Source organism: Ambystoma mexicanum, chromosome 6p (genome assembly GCF_040938575.1).
Source record: "Ambystoma mexicanum isolate Mex_15411 chromosome 6p, UKY_AmexF1_1, whole genome shotgun sequence".
NCBI classification, from domain to species: domain Eukaryota; kingdom Metazoa; phylum Chordata; class Amphibia; order Caudata; family Ambystomatidae; genus Ambystoma; species Ambystoma mexicanum.
In genome coordinates, this window is record NC_090935.1 from 379,763,972 (window position 1) to 379,782,007 (window position 18,036).

Consider the following 18,036-nt stretch of genomic DNA (forward strand, 5'->3'; position numbering starts at 1 on the left):
TGGCCAGAAGGATTTGATCAGGTTGTGGTTATACTGCCCCAAATGAAAAATGGTCACTCAATTGGAACTGCTATTAGAAGAGCAAAGCCCATACATTAGGAACATTCATTTCCAAAGAGTGGTGTCTTAGTGTTTTTCTTTTGTTGCAAGGCTACCTGTTCTTATATCAGATAGGGACGGGGATGTGCTAGAATGGCAAAATGTTTCCGAACGGGAGTTGCAATATGAGCTATCAATTCTACAGCCACAAGAGTCAGGGGTCCCAAGTTTTCTGATTGCATGGGAACATGATGATGTATTCATTTCGAATGTCACACTGCCTACACCTCACTGTCTGATGGGTGAATTCTAAAAGGTGGGGACACCATGAGATACTCAGGGTTGATCAACCAATGGGGAAGAGGTATCATTGCAAAAATTGAATCCAAAACTTTCAGACAATGGGGGCCGAGAATCTTTGCTGCCTCAGACATTAGGTAATTTATGAAGGGGTTGTCTTTGTTTTGTCACAGGGCAGATTTAGGCCAATAGGGCCAACTAATGTATGGTTTTCTTTAGGGGACTAATGATGTAAACCAATGGGATGTTAGGGATTTACATGTGCCTTGTAACTGTTGCAACTTATTGCTAGTGACTTTTCCTTTATATAGAACCATTTAATGTAGGCATTTTGAATTAAGCTTGCTTTTTCCCCTGCTGAAATTGCATGTAATAAAACTTGTTTTTCTTGCAATTTGTGCACTCTTTACTTGGATTGTTTTTGCGTGTTTGGGTTTTGGGCAAGCTATACATTTTGGTGACCATGATGTGATTCCAGTCCCATGTCCCCCCAAGGAGCTGAAAGCTCCCCCGCCGCACTTCCTGGGTTGTGGTGCCCATCTGCAGAGACCGGTACTCGTGCCAAGGTTTCCTGAAGGCCTGCTTGATCACTGGAGTTGGGCGCTCAGGAGTGCAGGCCTTTGAGGCAGACGTTGTGCAACCGGTGTGCCCAACATAGGCCATTTAAGATGAGGTAGCAATACTTTGAGATGGATGGGGATGCAGAATATACTCAAACATCAATAATCAGACTGACTCAGGAAGTTGGCAAAGTAAGTATGTTTTAATAGAAATTATCTAAAACAGGGAGTTCCACAAACATCTACGATTATATGCGCAATCTTCTCACTCAGCAAGTTTCATAAAAAATACAGTTTATATAGCAAAACTCATCATCACTGACATCAATCTATGTGGTAAACTACAAAAACTTATTTGGGAAAGTGATAGGCTTAAAGGAAACATCTAGGTATACGTTCCATATTTGTCAGCGAAAGTGATTCGGTTTCTAACATCAGGTGGGCAACTAAGCCTTCCCCTTGTGCAAGTCACTACGAATGTCATCAAATACACAATGTCCTATTGGTTATACAAATTATAGGCCTCTCTATTACGTGGCCCTCTATGATCGGTTTGGCACCCTTGTGCCCCTCTGTACTATTGCACACACGCTAGCAGCATGCAGTTCGGCACCCAGGTTCTGGTGGGCTGGTCATGCCCATAGCTTCCCACCTCATTAGCCTGGCATCTGTCATCACTCTAGCCATCTGCCAGTCGATTAGCCTTTCGTCCTGGCCTTGGTTCTGGACTCTGTGCCTGAGAATAAAGTGGGAGTATAGGCAACTCTGTCTCTTGGCGTCGGTGTAGCTCATCCCAATATCTATTTTCAAATGACAATATGACTGGAGACCACGTTTCAGAGTTTTTGCTGCATTTAAAATACTATAAAATGATGAACCTCTGATGTCTTCAATGTTCTTGTACCTCTCCTTTGACAGGAGTGTTGTTCTTTTCACACATTTTGTAGCTACTGTATGAACATCCAGGTTTCACAGTGGCCTTGACTTTCTTGATGCTGGGCCAACCATGCCTCTCTTAAATTCACCTCCGCCAATAAGATTATTTTCAATCTGTGCCACACTGAAAGGACCTTTCTGTTCACTAGATCCAGACAATGCTAAAGTGCATTGTGGAATATCCATAGTCCATACATTCCTATATATATATATATATGTTTGGCGCTTGACACAATCTTATTCACTATTTAGCTAGCCTTAAGAATACTTTGTCTGCTTGTGCTTACTGCATTTGTACATGTGTAAAATGACTTTGCATTTTCTTCAGTATTTCTGTAGCACGAGTATCTTCATCTTGAACCCAAAATATTGCTCATCTTTAACACTTCCTCCTCTTTTGATTCTTTAGAATGTCTATGTTCTTTCGCCTCTGTATCTCTTCTGGGTGCATCAGTCCTGTCTCATATGATGTCACCAATCTCCTGTTTTGCTCCGGAATATAATTCAAATGGCCATCACATTGTTGTGAGTGCTTGTATGGCATCCTTAATGGGTACCTCACTTCCATAATCCTTTGCGGTATAGGTATTTTCATTGGTTCTACATGTGTCTCACACTCTTGTTCACAACATATAGGCAAAAAGGGAGCGGTGCTTGAGGTGGGTGTACTTGGCTCCTCTACCCTCCCCCCTCTGGGCGATTCATCAACCACTCTCCCATCATTCTTCATATCTAGACGTCCTCATCTGAATAAATGTTTTTTTGGGACTCATATCTTTATGACTCCTTTCAGGCATCCAGCTGACACCACATGCTCATCCTTGTTGCAGGATATATGCATGCATTGTCCATTGGGACTGCAATAGATCCACTTTCCCAGGTACCTCTTGTGGTTCTTTGGATACAGGAACTTTGTTCCCTCAGGTGCGTGAATGCTTGACTTTACGTAATCTCTGAGCTCTTCATCTGTCATCTCTTTAGCTTTCCATCCTGATTTGATATCAATCATGATCTTCATTCCTACTGCCTTCTTTGCAGTCTTCTTGCATTGTGTGATTGCTAATCTGATCACACAAAATCCAATCCTTATCATCACCAACAGGGCTCCCAGGAACTTGAAAATGTTTGCCATCCACTGTGTAACCCATGAAAACATTGATCCAAGCCAACTGTCATCAGCAATGACTTCTACTTCATCTTCCATCTTGGCATGCAAGTTTGTCAGCAATGTTATCGCCTCCGTCAAGGTGCCATTCTCGTCATCATGAGAAGGTATGAACGTGTGACACAATTCTCCAATTTGGCACAAATGCCTCCATCCATGGCTGTAATAATGTCCAGGACATATCTATTCTGAGGAGTCATCAGTTGTATGGCTCTCAGCTCTTCCTTGATAGCATTAAATCCCTTTATGGCTGTGTTAATCATCTGCAAAAGCTCCCATCTGGTTATCTGTAACCACTTGGTATTTACTGCTGTCTGGATCCTGGGCATAAAGATTATTGTGAATATCAATGAGGTCTGACTGAACAATCTGTGTCCATATGGAATGGAATCAAAAGCTTCTATGGACTTGGCTGAGAAATAGTTCTCCCTCTTTACTTGATTCAGTAGCTCAGAAGATCTCGTCTTCCTCAGGTGAGCATCTGTTTTTGGAAATTAACCAATGTTCAAATCACTTTTAGATATCACCAACGCTGGAACATGGACCATCACTATAAAACACAGTCCTCCCCAATCACTGGGCAGCTTCATATAAGCTCTGGTTCCACAGCCCCAGTAGTGATCTATGATCACTGCTGTTCCAATGCTCATTCCTGGTACATCAAAGCGGCAACCAGAATTCAGATTTTCTCCAATGTTTCTTGTGCCATTGTTTCTGAAACATAGTTTTGCATTGTCCAGAGGCACTATCCGCAAAGGTCCTCCTCTGTCTTCGACCCATTTCAGTAGTTTCACAAGTCTTGGCCATAAAAAATGTGCATCCTTTTTCCACAATGACAATGGTTTGTTTGCAGTAACCAATGGCTATCCACGCTCTGTAGATGATCACACTTTCCTCCCAGCCATCTGGAGAAAGTTCTGATCCCCAAATTTTCATGTGGCCTCTTTCTTTCCATCTTCAAATTTCTTCTGCAGTTTGTCCTGGACTCTCAAGTCTTTTGTTCACTTCCCATCTGATTGCAGCTCCTTTCAGTCCAGGTTTGTCATATCTTATCACATGATTTCTGGTGTGTGTCCTTGCCCCGTCTTTGAGTCTTGAACAGAATCATCTTCATCTGGAGCTGACCATTCTGTTGCCCATACCAAAGATGCTGTTCGTCCCATGAGCTTACCTCTCACTCAGCAGAGTGCTACGTGAGATAGGCAATGTGCTGTCTGAACATCTGTTTCGACAACTATGAATATCTTAGACTTTCCCATAGTACAAGGCAGGGGTGCACATACACAGCATTCCTACTATGAGGTTCTCCTTCCTACTTCTTTCATGTGCTGATACTAGATGTTATCCCCCAAATGTGCTCTGCTATCCAAATAATCATTCAATTCATGATTATCTTCTCTAGCACTTCTCTTGGGTCTCTTGGGTCTCTTTCTTGCCTCATGATTTCTTATGATCATCTCATGAAGTATATCAGCATAATTCATTCTAACTGGGGGAATCATAGATACATTTGTCAGTGAAATTGATGTCTTTACTTGTACTACTGGTGTATGAACAATCACACAAGGCCTTGGCTTTAGAAAGATTGCTATATTTGTACCTTTCTGCTGCATAGGAAGATACACGGGACACACTGCTTTCTTTGGACCAATATAATAATTATGAATATGATACATGTATATATTATGTACCATTACATCCAGCTCCAGCAATAATAACTTCTTGTGCATCTCTGTGGTCTCTCGTTATTTGCTACTTTACTGTTATTATTGCAATACATTTTTCCCATCTTTCCTATAATTACTTTTAAGGAAGGAAAAAATAACCTTTAATTAGGCATGCTTGTCAGATGGTGGGTCAGCATACGGGTCTGCCTGCGGATTTCATGTAGCAGCCAATTTATTGCAGGTTGATTTCTGGGATCTCTTATAAACACATAGCTGCTGGTCTGCTTTCCGACAAGATAAGGATATTTGTGAAGCAAAAAATAAAAGATTGTTCCAAGCAGTTTATGGGAATCCTCATCAGATAGGACCATCTGTATTTTTTGCACGATAATCAGGTAGCTGGAGTATCTGCTCAATAATGGCTGCGAGCAGTCTCCTCATGATTGAACCATTTTTAGGATCCTGCAGAAACAGCTGAAAGTTAGTAGGTCTCCCAAACAGCATAGGATATGAATGAAGAATGAAGAGGAAAACAGTAAGAATGATCCGATAAGTATTGCCATCAGACACCACCATGGGTGCTTCCAAAGAGAAACTCAGTGAGGAAGAAATCGGGAAACTGTTCCCTCTTCCAGTCATCAAAGATGAACTCTAGGTCTGGCATTTCTTTTTCCCTTCAAGATTTCAATACATCTCAGTCTAATGTCAGCAAAGTCCTGTGGCTCAAGAACAATAACTTTTTCACTCCTTGCTTAGAAGTTACAAAGAATGTCTCGGAAGAACCACAGTCCATGTGCACATTTTCCCTCTGTCTACTGGACAATCTCTGCGTCCTTCTTCCTCGTCATCAATCTAGTTTGCATGTGCTGACCTTCTTCTCCGTTACTTGCTTCTGAATGGGGTGGGGGTGCATCAGCCTCTCCAGCGTAGACTTTTGCATCACTGAGGAATATCCAAGCACAGCTTCCTAGGACCTTTACTGCTGATGGTGTAATGTTCTCCACTATAAACGGGCCATTAAATCTGGGCTTGTGCCATTTGCGAGAAAAGTTCCTGATCAAAACCTGATCTCCAGGAAACAGTTTTGGTAAAGATAGTTCCTTAGATATGGTTGCTGTATGGTCTTCATGTGTTCTGGGATCGACACCCCGTCTGTTTGAGTTGATCTGAAAAAACAGAGATACTTCTAGTCATACATGTTAAGTAAGCATGTAGCTCATTTCCTAACAATGCTGCTGTTGTCTGGGCATCACTTCTAGTCCTCGATGGAGGAGTGAGAGGTGTTCTCATTTGCCTCCCTGTTACTTTATTAATGGGGTGTGAAGTGTTGGTCAGAGCCTGGTTCATTCCTCAATGCATATAATGCAAGGGGCAGGCAATGCAGCCATCCTTTTTTCAACATTAGCTTTAATTTGGCTATACTCTCTTTGAGCAGAACGTTGAGTCTCTCACATAATCCATTTGCTTGCGGGTGATAAGCAAAAGAAAACTTGTGTTTTATACTGAGCAATACTCTAATTTGCTTGAACACGTCAATCACAAAATGTGGTCCATTATCCGACCTCAACACCTCACATATTCCCCATCTAGGAAATACTTCTTGAACTAAACATCTTGGAGCACAAGTGGCATCTGGGTGTGTGCATGGACCTGCCTTGATCCACCTAGAGAAGGGGGATACCCCACTATCATACACCTATATCCATTACAGACCTGCAGCATATCAACCTAGTAAATATGTAAATGCTGAAAAGGACCATTCAGTCGAGGAATGACTCCTCTAACTGTTCGCAGAATGTGCCCAGCAGTAAACTTTTGACATATGATGCAATTTACTACATAAAAAGCAACATGTTCTAACAAATTCGGTATGAACAAATCCTCTACAATTGTCTTTGCGAGGCTTTCCCTAGTGACTTGCGCAGGGTAGTGTAGCTGTTCCAATGCCACGCTTAATAAGGCTACAGACATCACCAGTTTACCAGTGCTATCCTGTCACCACAGTGCCTGGGAAGGGGATAAAGAACACCCCATCCATGTTCACAGATCTTTCTCATCCTGTGGAGCTCCACCCTGAACTTTCACCAATTGTGTTTTTGATAAATGGTTAAAACTTTCATTCACAATCATCATCACCACCATTATCTCATTCACATCATGTGTCTCAAAGCTCATTATATCAGGTGAATATGCATCTATTTTTCCCTCCTCTTCTGCAGCTTGGTTTCCACGTGAAATAATGTCTGCTCTTAACTATCACAATGCTTACTGGGAGCTGTAGTGCTTTAATAAATCTGTCCAATAATGCTGCGTGTTGCACTGGAGTACCGACTGCTCAGAGGTAGCCCCTCCTTTTCCAACATGCTAACCATGCATGTACTGTTGATGTCACATAGGCGGAATCACTGTACACTGTTACGTCCTGCCCTGCGTGATTCTCGAATGCAACAGTCAGTGCTACTAATTCTGCAGCCTTTGCTGAGAAATTAGATGGTAGTCGTGCACTTGCTACCACTTCGAAGTCCCTGTTAACCCTGTGTTTTACCACAGCTGCACCTGAATACCTTAGTCCATCAGTTTGATCGATTTTTGAAGAACAGTAAATTAAAATAATCTCCCCTGCTACTAGAGCATTTTCCTTCACCCTTGGCATCTCATTATAAAACTCATAATTTGAGCAATCGTGTACCTGCTCGTCCTCTGCCAGTGGTTCAGCTACAAACGTGGCAGGGTTTTGCATCTGACTATTTTAATTGCTGGATTCGATATAACTACCTAATAGGCAGAAGCCCTTTGTGATGTCAGTGTGCCTTTGGGTTTCTCCAAAACAGCAAACAAAGCATGTTCAACAAATAACATCATGGAACACCCCATTACTATGCTGGCAGACTTCTCAATAGCAAACACAGCGGCTGCCAACGATTGTTCACAATGGAAGTGACCATTCATTACTGGGTCCAAAAACCCACTGTAATATGCTAGAGGCTTGTGCCCCAAAGTAGTCCTCTCTGTGAGCACTGCTGTCATGACTGTGCCATTTGTGTGTGAAAATAAAAATAATTCCTCAGAATAATTTGGATTCCCTAAAACTGGAGCTGTGCAAATTGCCTTTTTTAACTCACCAAACTCTTCCTCCATTTCATCAGTCCAAACAATCTTTTCCTGATTTACCTGTGCCTTTTTCAGAGCCTTCAACAAGGGTCTCATGTATGAACTATAATCAAATACCCATGCTCTGACATAATTGCACAATCCTAAGAATTGTTGCATTTGCTTTATCTTGTGTGGTTTTGAGGTTTTCAAAATTGCCTCAGCCCATTCGGTGTAACTTTCTTTTCTTCATGTAAAATTTACTGTCCTATGTATAACACTTCGTCCTGGCAATACTGCAATTTCACTTTGTCCACTTTATATCCCTTCTCTGCTCAAATAATCATTAGCCGAACTGAGTCACATCTGCACTCTTGTTCTGACGTGCTGCAGACCAAAATATCATCTACGTATTGCAGCACAACACTTGGAAAATCAATTTTGCTTCAGTCCATCTGCAGGACTCTATTGAATTTCTCCGGAGACTCACAGTACCCCTGAGGTAACCTTGTGCTTTTTAACTTAGTCTGATGGAAAGTAAATGACATCAGATCTTGAGAATCTTTGTGTAATGGGATTGAGAAAAATGCGTTTTTCAAGTCAATCACAGTGAAATATCACGCCTCAACAGGGATACTACAAAGTATTGTCGCCGGATTCAGAACTAGAGGAACCTCTGCCTCTACAATCCGATTAATTGGGCGCAGTTCTTGCACTAAACACCATGACCCCCGCTTCAATTTTTTGACCAGATACACTGCAGTATTTCATGGTGACTCTGACGTCACTAAGCTTCCTTGATCCATCATGGCGGATATCATTTTAAAAATAACCACATCTGCCTCTTGAGATGAGATACTGCCGTGCTCAAAGTAAAATTACTCCTGGCTTCAATTTAATCATGACTTCTCCAACCCCCTTTAATAGGCCTATGTCATAGGGGCCCGTGGTCCATAAAGAAATTGACACTTTCGCCATGTCTTCATCAAAGAATGCGGGACACTGCGTACTATCATCCTTTTTTGTGGCACCTTGCGTCTTATTGTCCTAATCCAGTATGTAGTATTCATTTCGAATACCACTTCATCATCTGACATTTGATCTCTAAACATATCCTCTTCAGTGACATCAGCCAATCTGTGACCCTCCTCTATACCAATCACTGTGCTCCATAATTTGCCGTCATCATCAACTCCTGCAAGCATGGCTAATTCTCCTCGCACTATAGCTGCTTGTAATTCTAAGGGAAAGACTTGTCTCCCCTCTTCGTCCATAAGTGTCCTTGGCCTGAACAAAAATTCATCAGGTATCCTTACAGTCTCGGCCACTAAACCAGGTAGCCATGTTAACAAAATGCATACCTCATAGTGAAAGACTTCTAGCTCTAACGGTACTATTCATATGGCTATTTGCCCTGTAAATGCCATGATAAATTCGCTCACATTTAAATAATTTATTCCTGGCATTGAACACACTATGCCTTCATCAGTGAAGGTAATTTTCATGTTTAACTTGGTAATTAAATCGTGGTCTAGTATATTAACTGGCATTTTCCTCGAATACAGTCATGCCACATTCACCTATAGAGGCAGGTAATTTCTCAGTAAAAGGAACTCTACTTGTAGCTCCCAAAAATCCTTGTGTATTCATGGCATTGCCAATAATGAAAATTCTCCCTCCCATATACATGCGCGTATTGCACCTGTGTCTACTAAAAAAGAAAAAGATTTGCCTCCTATAGTGACGTCAACCCTTGGTTCCTCTTGAGGATTTGGAGTCACTGATAGTACTGAACACATCAAGTCACCCAGTGAGCTGTCCTACTGTGGATATATGCTTATTCCCGTGCTTGTGAAAGGATTCCGACCCTCGACAGTGACACCCCCTAGTCTAGGAGTCAATAATTGTCCTGTATTTGCACTCTGCTGTATTTGCATGGGTGCGTGCTTTGAATGCCCTTGTGGCGGATTCAATGGTGCTTACTGTGGTTGCAGAGTCTGCTGTATTCTCGGCACCTGTGGTTGATACACTGTCTGATATTGGGCAAACCCGTCCTTACTTTGTGGGCCATATGCAGGCATTAAGCGGTCCCCCATCTTGAGAACTGCCCATTCTGTACAAACCCTTGGCTCCCACATGTTCGCGCTATGTGGCCTGTCATTCCACATGTCTAACATACAGGAGGGAGTCTCCTAATTTGCATGCCTTGATTGCCATTCTGGATATTCCGGAACCCACCTTGGTTATTCTGAAAATGTCCCTGAATATTCTGGAAGTCTCTCCCGCGGAAACCTCCTCTGCCTCTTGGTATGAATCCATTACTTCCCTCATCAAACTGCCTTTGGTTGTTCACCTGTGGCATACCTGCTGCTTGCTGTGATCCTGGCCCTTCTCCACTAGTTAACATAGCCCCTTCTTTGGCATATTTTGACAATTTTTTCTGCACTAACTTTGCTTCCTCAATCTTCCTAACATCATCTTACTTTCAATTTTCCTCCTGCAATAGTCGGCAATGATGTGCAATGGTCAACAGCATTTCTGGCCATGGTTTTGCCTCCATACCCACCAGTTTCTTGAGCTGTCCTCTGCACTTGATCTGGCAGCCCTGACATGATATATGGTAGAATACAGGTATGATTTCCCCAATGGCTCACTAGTTTTCAAGACCATTCCTCCTGAAAATTCTGAATGTAAGCAAGAGGGTCCTCCACTTCCTGTATCTTACGTGCCATTATAGCTCCCTTTTCTGATGTATCAGGATACTGTACTCTAAGCACTTTCCAGGCTGCCACTCTACAGTTATTAAACAGTGCTCCGTCATGCGGTATGTTCTGTGCAGTGACACTCACGTATCCTGCTCTTGACCAAATGTCGTCAGCCCTCTCCCCAAGGATATCGGCTAGAATACCCTTAATGTCTCCTATGGCTAATGTATTTCCTCCTGCCATTTTCTTTAATTTGCGTATCCATTTCCCGGCACCAGACGTCAAACTAGGAAGTTTACACCATAAATTATCCTTATCCATCTGCGGCTACGGTATATACTGTGGTCTGGCCCCTCCTTTCCCTAGCAGGGAGAACTGTGAAATACCAAAATTGCACTAATCTCCCATTGTTTGCCTGTTCATAGCAGGGACAATGGTTCTGCATCGCCTTCTCCCTGGCAATGACCATAACCTACTCACATAGGGTGGCGAATTCCCACTCTCTCTGAGAGATCCCCTTGCGGGTCGATCTGGCTGCTCCAAATGCCCTGGTGTCCTCGATTTAGGTAAGTCCAGATCTGACCATCTTACTTCCTTTTCTGTCTATGAACACCCTTCAGGACCATATGCATCACCTCGCTCCTCCCCGTGGAAGGTTTCTCTATCTTCGTCTGACATGTCTTGGCCCTAATTAGTATGGCTAATGGCTATCATCCCTTTCATCTCTGTTTAACGTTAGCTTGTCCAAAGACAAGGCTCTATGTTCGAGGTTGAACAAACCTCTTTCTTTACCTTGTGACTGTGCATCTTCAAATTGATATTTTTTTCCTTTTCCTCTCGATTCATTTTTTGTCCTCATCTCTTGATACACTTTGTCAATTTTGTCTCCAATACATCTTATATCAAAATCATCCTCTAAATCTAGTCTAGAGGGTCCTGGCATTGGCTCTTGTACCGGGAAGAACTACTCTATGTCTTCCCATGCCACTACTGGACCAGGTTCCATTAACTTGTTCTCCATGTGATCAACGTTGTGTTCTCTCTGCCTCCTCTTTCGCTCTATTTCCTCGTCAAACTCTCTTCATGCCTTTGCTTCCGCTCTAACTCTTTACTTTTCCTGCCTTTTCTGTTCTCTTCTCTCGTTTGCCCTTCATCTCTGCGTCTTTGTATTCCTTTGTCTCTTAATTTCTGTTCCTCCTCTCCTTCTCTAGTCTGTCCCGTTCTTCAATTGCCCTTTTTCTATTATCATACTTTCTCTGCTCCTCTGCTCTCTCATGTTTTTTCAACTGTTCATCTTGATAGAGTTGTTCCCATTTTTTGTTCTTTCTTTTAGCCTCATCCTCTTTTAATCGTTCCTCTAATTTTTTTTAGCTTGTTAGTCTTGATCTTCCCTTTGCCTTACTTCTTCAATGCTCTTTCCATCAAGTTTGAGCAGGATCTGACCTCCCATCCATTCGTTCTGTATGAGCGCTACCTCATCAGTTTTGTCTTTCTCTCCTTTCCATCTCTTTATTTTTCACCCTATATCGAGGAACGCACTTGGTTGATCACTTTACTCCTTCTCTCGTAGGACTTTAGAGATCCCATCCCTTTCTGGAGTTCCTTCTGGACTCTTTTTTTGCTGCCATTCGCAGGCGGCTCATATATCGGATTACTATACCCTGCTGCTGCCTTAAGCTCTCTAAATGGATACACTTTGTCATCTTTCGTACTATCGCCATTTACTTCTGGAATGGCAGGGGGAGCAGAAGGCTCACCACCCCCCTCTTTACATTGGTTAAGCATCCAGTCTTCAGGAGGCAGGTCTTCCCGTTCCTCCTGGTATAATTTACAAAGTTCTAAGCTAGCTAGCCTTTTGTCCAACTTTTTTCCCATGTACACTGCGTGCAAGTATGTCGTCATGTGTTGCAGAACTGCTTTTGATAGTGATCCCCCTGGCCATGGCATGAACTATTTATTTACTGTGCCTATAACCCATTCTGCACTGTACTGCTTAAGCTTTGATGTGTGTTTTGGCAACTGTTTGCACAAGTTTATAAGCGGAGTAACATCCTCCATCATGACTCATCACAATTGACTGTCAATAATTACCGTTATTTTACATGGATACATACTTTTCAGGAAATACAATATGAGCGTGCACCAATCGTTGCAGCTCCAAGCCTTTATGTCATGTTTTGCTTCAATCTATCTATTAAATGAACATCATCAGTCAACTAAATAAACAAATGATTAATTTTCAAATCTCAGTTCTTCCTTTCTTGTTTCATCAATTTTCACTATTTCTTTCACCAAATACACATATACATCATATACATAGACAGACGTATAGACTGACCAGACCCAACATAAATCTCTGTCAATGCTCCTCATGACTACTCTTGCCCCTAAAATGACTCCGACCTAAGTGTGAGTCATTTCCCTTAACATATCTATCTGTTTGTAGCCTACGTCATCCACTTGGGACTCTGAAACAACTCCTTCTGAAAATTTCCCTGGATGCAGGAACTGGGCTTATCATATGGATCGCTCCTCGTCCATATACCTTATCTATGACGCTCTTCGTCTTGATTTACTTGATGCTCTTCATCGCAAGTTAATTACCCCAACCATCGCTCCATTACTTGCTTCCCATTATCACTTTCCCCTCTTAATATCCATTCACTGTTTGCAACCTCACTCAATCTACTATTTTTTGTACCTACATATTGACACTTGTCAAAAAATAAAACACAGGTACATTTACAAAACCATGCTTTCAGTTCCTTGCCAATGCTCCGTGTTTGCTTGAAATCTGCACATGTTTTTTTTCAAAAGTGTCAAAAAATATGTACATACAATAGTCATATAACTTAGCCCCCAACTTGACAAAATCCATTCAGACTTTACACAAACATTCAAGGGTGGGTCTGTAATCTGTCTGAAAACTTGTGTCCACATTCGTCAAACAGCAACAAAGTTATAAGCCATCTAAAAATGTTGAGAGCCCCTCTAATGTAGGTCCCTCTTGAGAAAATCCCACCAAACTTTAAAAAATATTTATATCGTTTTTCAAACTTTTGTGCAGATTCATCAAATGGCACCCCATTTATAAGCCTTTACATTATTTTGGGAACCCCCCTCTAATTTCACCCCCATTTTACAGAATACCACCAAACTTTGCAAGGCATTTCAGTACCAGGTCTGGAATGGAATCCCAAGATGTCATGCAGTTTCATTGAGTGGTACCAAAGTTATAAGCCATCCAAGAACTGCCCCCGAACATCTGAAGTGTTCCCGAACGTCACAGGACTGTTCGTAAACATCCAGACCGTTCGCAGACTTTTACTGTGAAAAGCACCCGTTTTTTGGCTTCTTATGGCCATATCTCATCCCAGAAGAAAGGAGAAATGGGCGGAACCCTCTTTTTTGTTGGGGGCCTGACTCTGGAGGGTCGGAAGGATCAGAGATTTAGAGGAAGTAGAGTCAACGGCTACCCAGGCCTAGGGTGTGACAGGGGGTCGCAATGTTCCTTGCAGTGGAGCTAGGAGAATACTAGCTGGAGAAAAAGGATCACCGTGGGGTATAATAAACAGGAGGGTTTATTTTAACAGGAAGACATGTTTACACAATTCTTTATGTGCCGTGGCACATAGTGTATGCATACTTGAAGTACATTTACAGGTTGCATATCGGTGAGTTAGTAATCATAAAATAGTGACCAGATATTCCATGTATTGTTTACATTCACAATACATTTAACATTGTCGACACATAGGTTGGTGGTTCTGGTTCGGTAGGTTACGAAAGGCAGTGGCTGGATGAAATGAGGCAGCGCTGCAAGGTAGTACCAAACTGTCTTCAGGACATCAAGTCGTGGTCGGACTTGGTTAAGTAAGAAGAGCGTCATCCTGTAGTTTAAGGGTGGAGAACGCTTTTAGAAACGGTGATGCAAGATTTGAAACATAGTAAAAGTAAGGCTGCAAGGAGTGGACCTGCCATGTGCAAGTAAGTTGACGCCATGGCAGTGGTCTTGTTTGTCCAGCTGTCGTTAAATACGGCTGGGGTGGGCAGTCTGCGTTAGTCGGATGCCCAAATCTAGTTGGAAGGGGGTCAAAAGATGACAGTGCGGTAGTAAGTGGTTGGCTAAGACAAATTGGGGCACAGGTAAGATCTTGTCGTGCAAGGTAATAGTGATTGGTTTCCGAGAAAGGTGCATTAAGTGAATGCCATTCATGGGTTTTAATTTAGGCTGTTAGACGTGCTTAACTGGTTGTTAACAGATGTGACTGGGTCACCAGGTACTGGGACCAGTACCAAGATGCAAGGAACTTTTGACCCCCTTCCAACTAGATTTGGGCATCCGACTAACGCAGACTGCCCACCCCAGCCGTATTTACCGACAGCTGGACAAACAAGACCACTGCCATGGCGTCAACTTACTTGCACATGGTAGGTCCACTCCTTGCAGCCTTACTTTTACTATGTTTCAAATCTTACATCACCATTTCCAAAAGCGTTCTCCACCCTTAAACTACAGGATGACGCTCTTCTTACTTAACCAAGTCCGACCACGACTTGATGTCCTGAAGACAGTTCGGTACTACCTTGCAGCGCTGCCTCATTTCATCCAGCCACTGCCTTTCGTAACCTACCGAACCAGAAACACCAACCTATGTGTCGCCAATGTTAAATGTATTGTGAATGTAAACAATACATGGAATATCTGGTCACTATTTTATGATTACTAACTCACCGATATGCAACCTGTAAATGTACTTCAAGTATGCATACACTATGTGCCACGGCACATAAAGAATTGTGTAAACATGTCTTCCTGTTAAAATAAACCCTCCTGTTTATTATACCCCACGGTGATCCTTTTTCTCCAGCTAGTATTCTCCTAGCTCCACTGCAAGGAACATTGCGACCCCCTGTCACGCCCTAGGCCTGGGTAGCCGTTGACTCTACTTCCTCTAAATCTCATATCTCATCCCATCCACATTACCCCTTACCCCCCTCCCTGAGATTGTTTGATAAGTTAGACAAGTGTAATATTGTGGTTTTTTAAATGTTTTTAGCACGATGTCCGCGGACATTGTCTGAAGTCCACGAATCCAACATCACGGGCGTTTCCAAAAATCTGACACACTTCACGCATTTCACCATCCAAGCAGGGGGCATGTCCGATGTCCGTGGACATCACGTCACCCTCTAGACCAGCGATATTCAAACTGTGCGGCGCGGCCCTGCAGGGGGCTGCAGCCGCATCCCTGGGGGGCAGTGAGAGGCAAGCAAGAAATCTAAAAAAATATATATATTTTTGGCAGGGGTGACTCACATGGTCGGGCAGAAGCATGAAACTGTTTCAGGCACCAATGAAAAAGTGGCCCGCAGTTGTAAATGGATATTCATTCCTTTAGTCACAGATGTTTGAATAGTACCCAATGGGGTACTTTGTGTTAAAATGTAAGTAAATTGTGATATTTAAAGAATATTTATTCAGCTACAATGGTCAAAATTACTAACTGCTCAATGGTCAAAATCTAACCTCATGTTGAAGTAACTCATAAAACTGTCCCACATTGGCCAAAAAGGTGGCCCATTTTAAATGACCCACACTAGCATTTTGCATTGCCCTCTTGTCCTGTAGTTAAGTCCAAGCCTGGCGGTTCATCCATAATGGTGAGGGGGCGCCCGCCCAGTGGCCCCCTAATCCATTATGGAGAAGCTAAGGAGCCAGCCCAGTGAAACAATGAACACTCCCTAAGCTGCTTTTTCCATCTGAGGGAGTGCTCCTGAGCTGGCTGAACTGTCAAAGGGAAACATGATTTCCCTTTGACAGTTCAGTGCCCCAGCCGCACATGCTCACTGAGCCATACAAGGCTGGGGCGTTTTGCTTTGCCAGTATTGCATAGCTCATTGGAAATGCTGGTTGGGGCACTGCATGTCTGTATGTGCGAGGGGGAGCTCCTCTGCCTCCTCGCACATACGTAAGAGCAGCCTGGATCAGGGTGTTTCAGCACCCACATGCAGGCCAATGCAGAAGTTACATTTTATGTTATGTTATGTTCATTTTTATGTTCATTAAGCGTGTATGCTTGTGTTATGAGTGAGTGTAGGGTGATGGAGGCTCGTGTGAATGATAGAGTGATTGCTGTATGAATGTGTGTGTGTGTTTTTGTTTTGGTCCGTTGAGCTGATTTTGGCAAGTGGTGGATAGAGGGGGGAGGAGGGTTGTGCAACAAAGGCATTTTAAAAATGCCTTAATGCCTTTGTTGCACAATCCCCCTACCCACCTGCCAAAATCAGCTCTCCTTCTGAGGCGCTGTGGAGCCCAGGGAACAGGGATGGTATTTTTTTACTGGATTTCTATCATAGATGTCTAGTCAAAAATACCACGCTTTCCCCCTTGACACCCCAATACCTTGCATACACGCATAATAATGTTGATTGTGTTAGCCCCAGTGGCGCCCAGGGAACAGGGATGGTATTTTTTTTACTGGACATCTGTAATAGATGTCCAGTAACAAATGTCGTGCCTGCCCCCTGGGCCCCCCAGCACCCATTGCAAACTGTTTGTCTATTTATCCATATCTTTTTTTAAAGTATGCTCTACAATGCAACATTGTAACCCATTATTTAAAAAAAATCACAGGGGAAAACCCCCCAATGCCCCTTGATTGGTTCAGGCTCCCTCATTGCCTCAGTCGCTTAGGCATTTTTGGGGGAAATAGTTATGCCCCTCCGCTTCAAAAATTCACCAGCCACCACTGGCCCTCAGACTGTGTTGGGAACAGGATAGGTGGGAACCATGGGCTAGTGGTGGGAGCAGGGTGGAGAAAGCCCATGGTGTGTGATGGGTTGGGGAGAGACCAGGAGCTGGGTAGGAGTGGGAGGAGGGAGGCCAGCGACTGTGATGGGAGCAGGTGGGGGAGCCCAGGGACTATACTAGGAGTAGGGTGTGGTGACAGCATGCAATAGTGGTAACAGCCCGAGAGGACAGCTCAGCAGTAAAGTGCTCACCTTGGAAGCAAGACGACATGAAGCAACACAGGTTCGATCCTTGGTCCGCGCTTAGAAACCTCTGGGCATTAAGCGCGTTACAAATAACCTATCATATATTATATGCATACTGTCCATTTGTTTTTTTTTGGGGGGACCCCGGCCTGCCCAAATTTTGCTCCGGGGGCCCAACCAAAAAAGTTTGAAGACCTCTGCTCTAGACCAATTGTATGCCTGTCCGCGGACTGAAAAATGAAGTGAGTCCATGAAGCTGAGCCAGACGTCCCTAATTATTTGGGACCTACATTTTGCCTGTTTTTAAAAAAACTACTGAACATATTTTCACCAAATTTACAAAAGCACGCTTTCGGGGCCAAGCCGCTGCTACTGCCTCAAATTTGATGAAAATCCATCCAGGGGTTTGGGCTGTAGATGTGAGCAAAGTTCAGTCCGGAAAAAAACAAAAATGTGGACCCCCTCTGTAACTTTGCCCCCCTTCATGAAACCTCACCAAACGTGCCAATTCAGAGCGGCCTTTATACTTTTTTTGCAGAGTTTGGATAAGGATTCTTATAGGGGGAGCAAAGTTA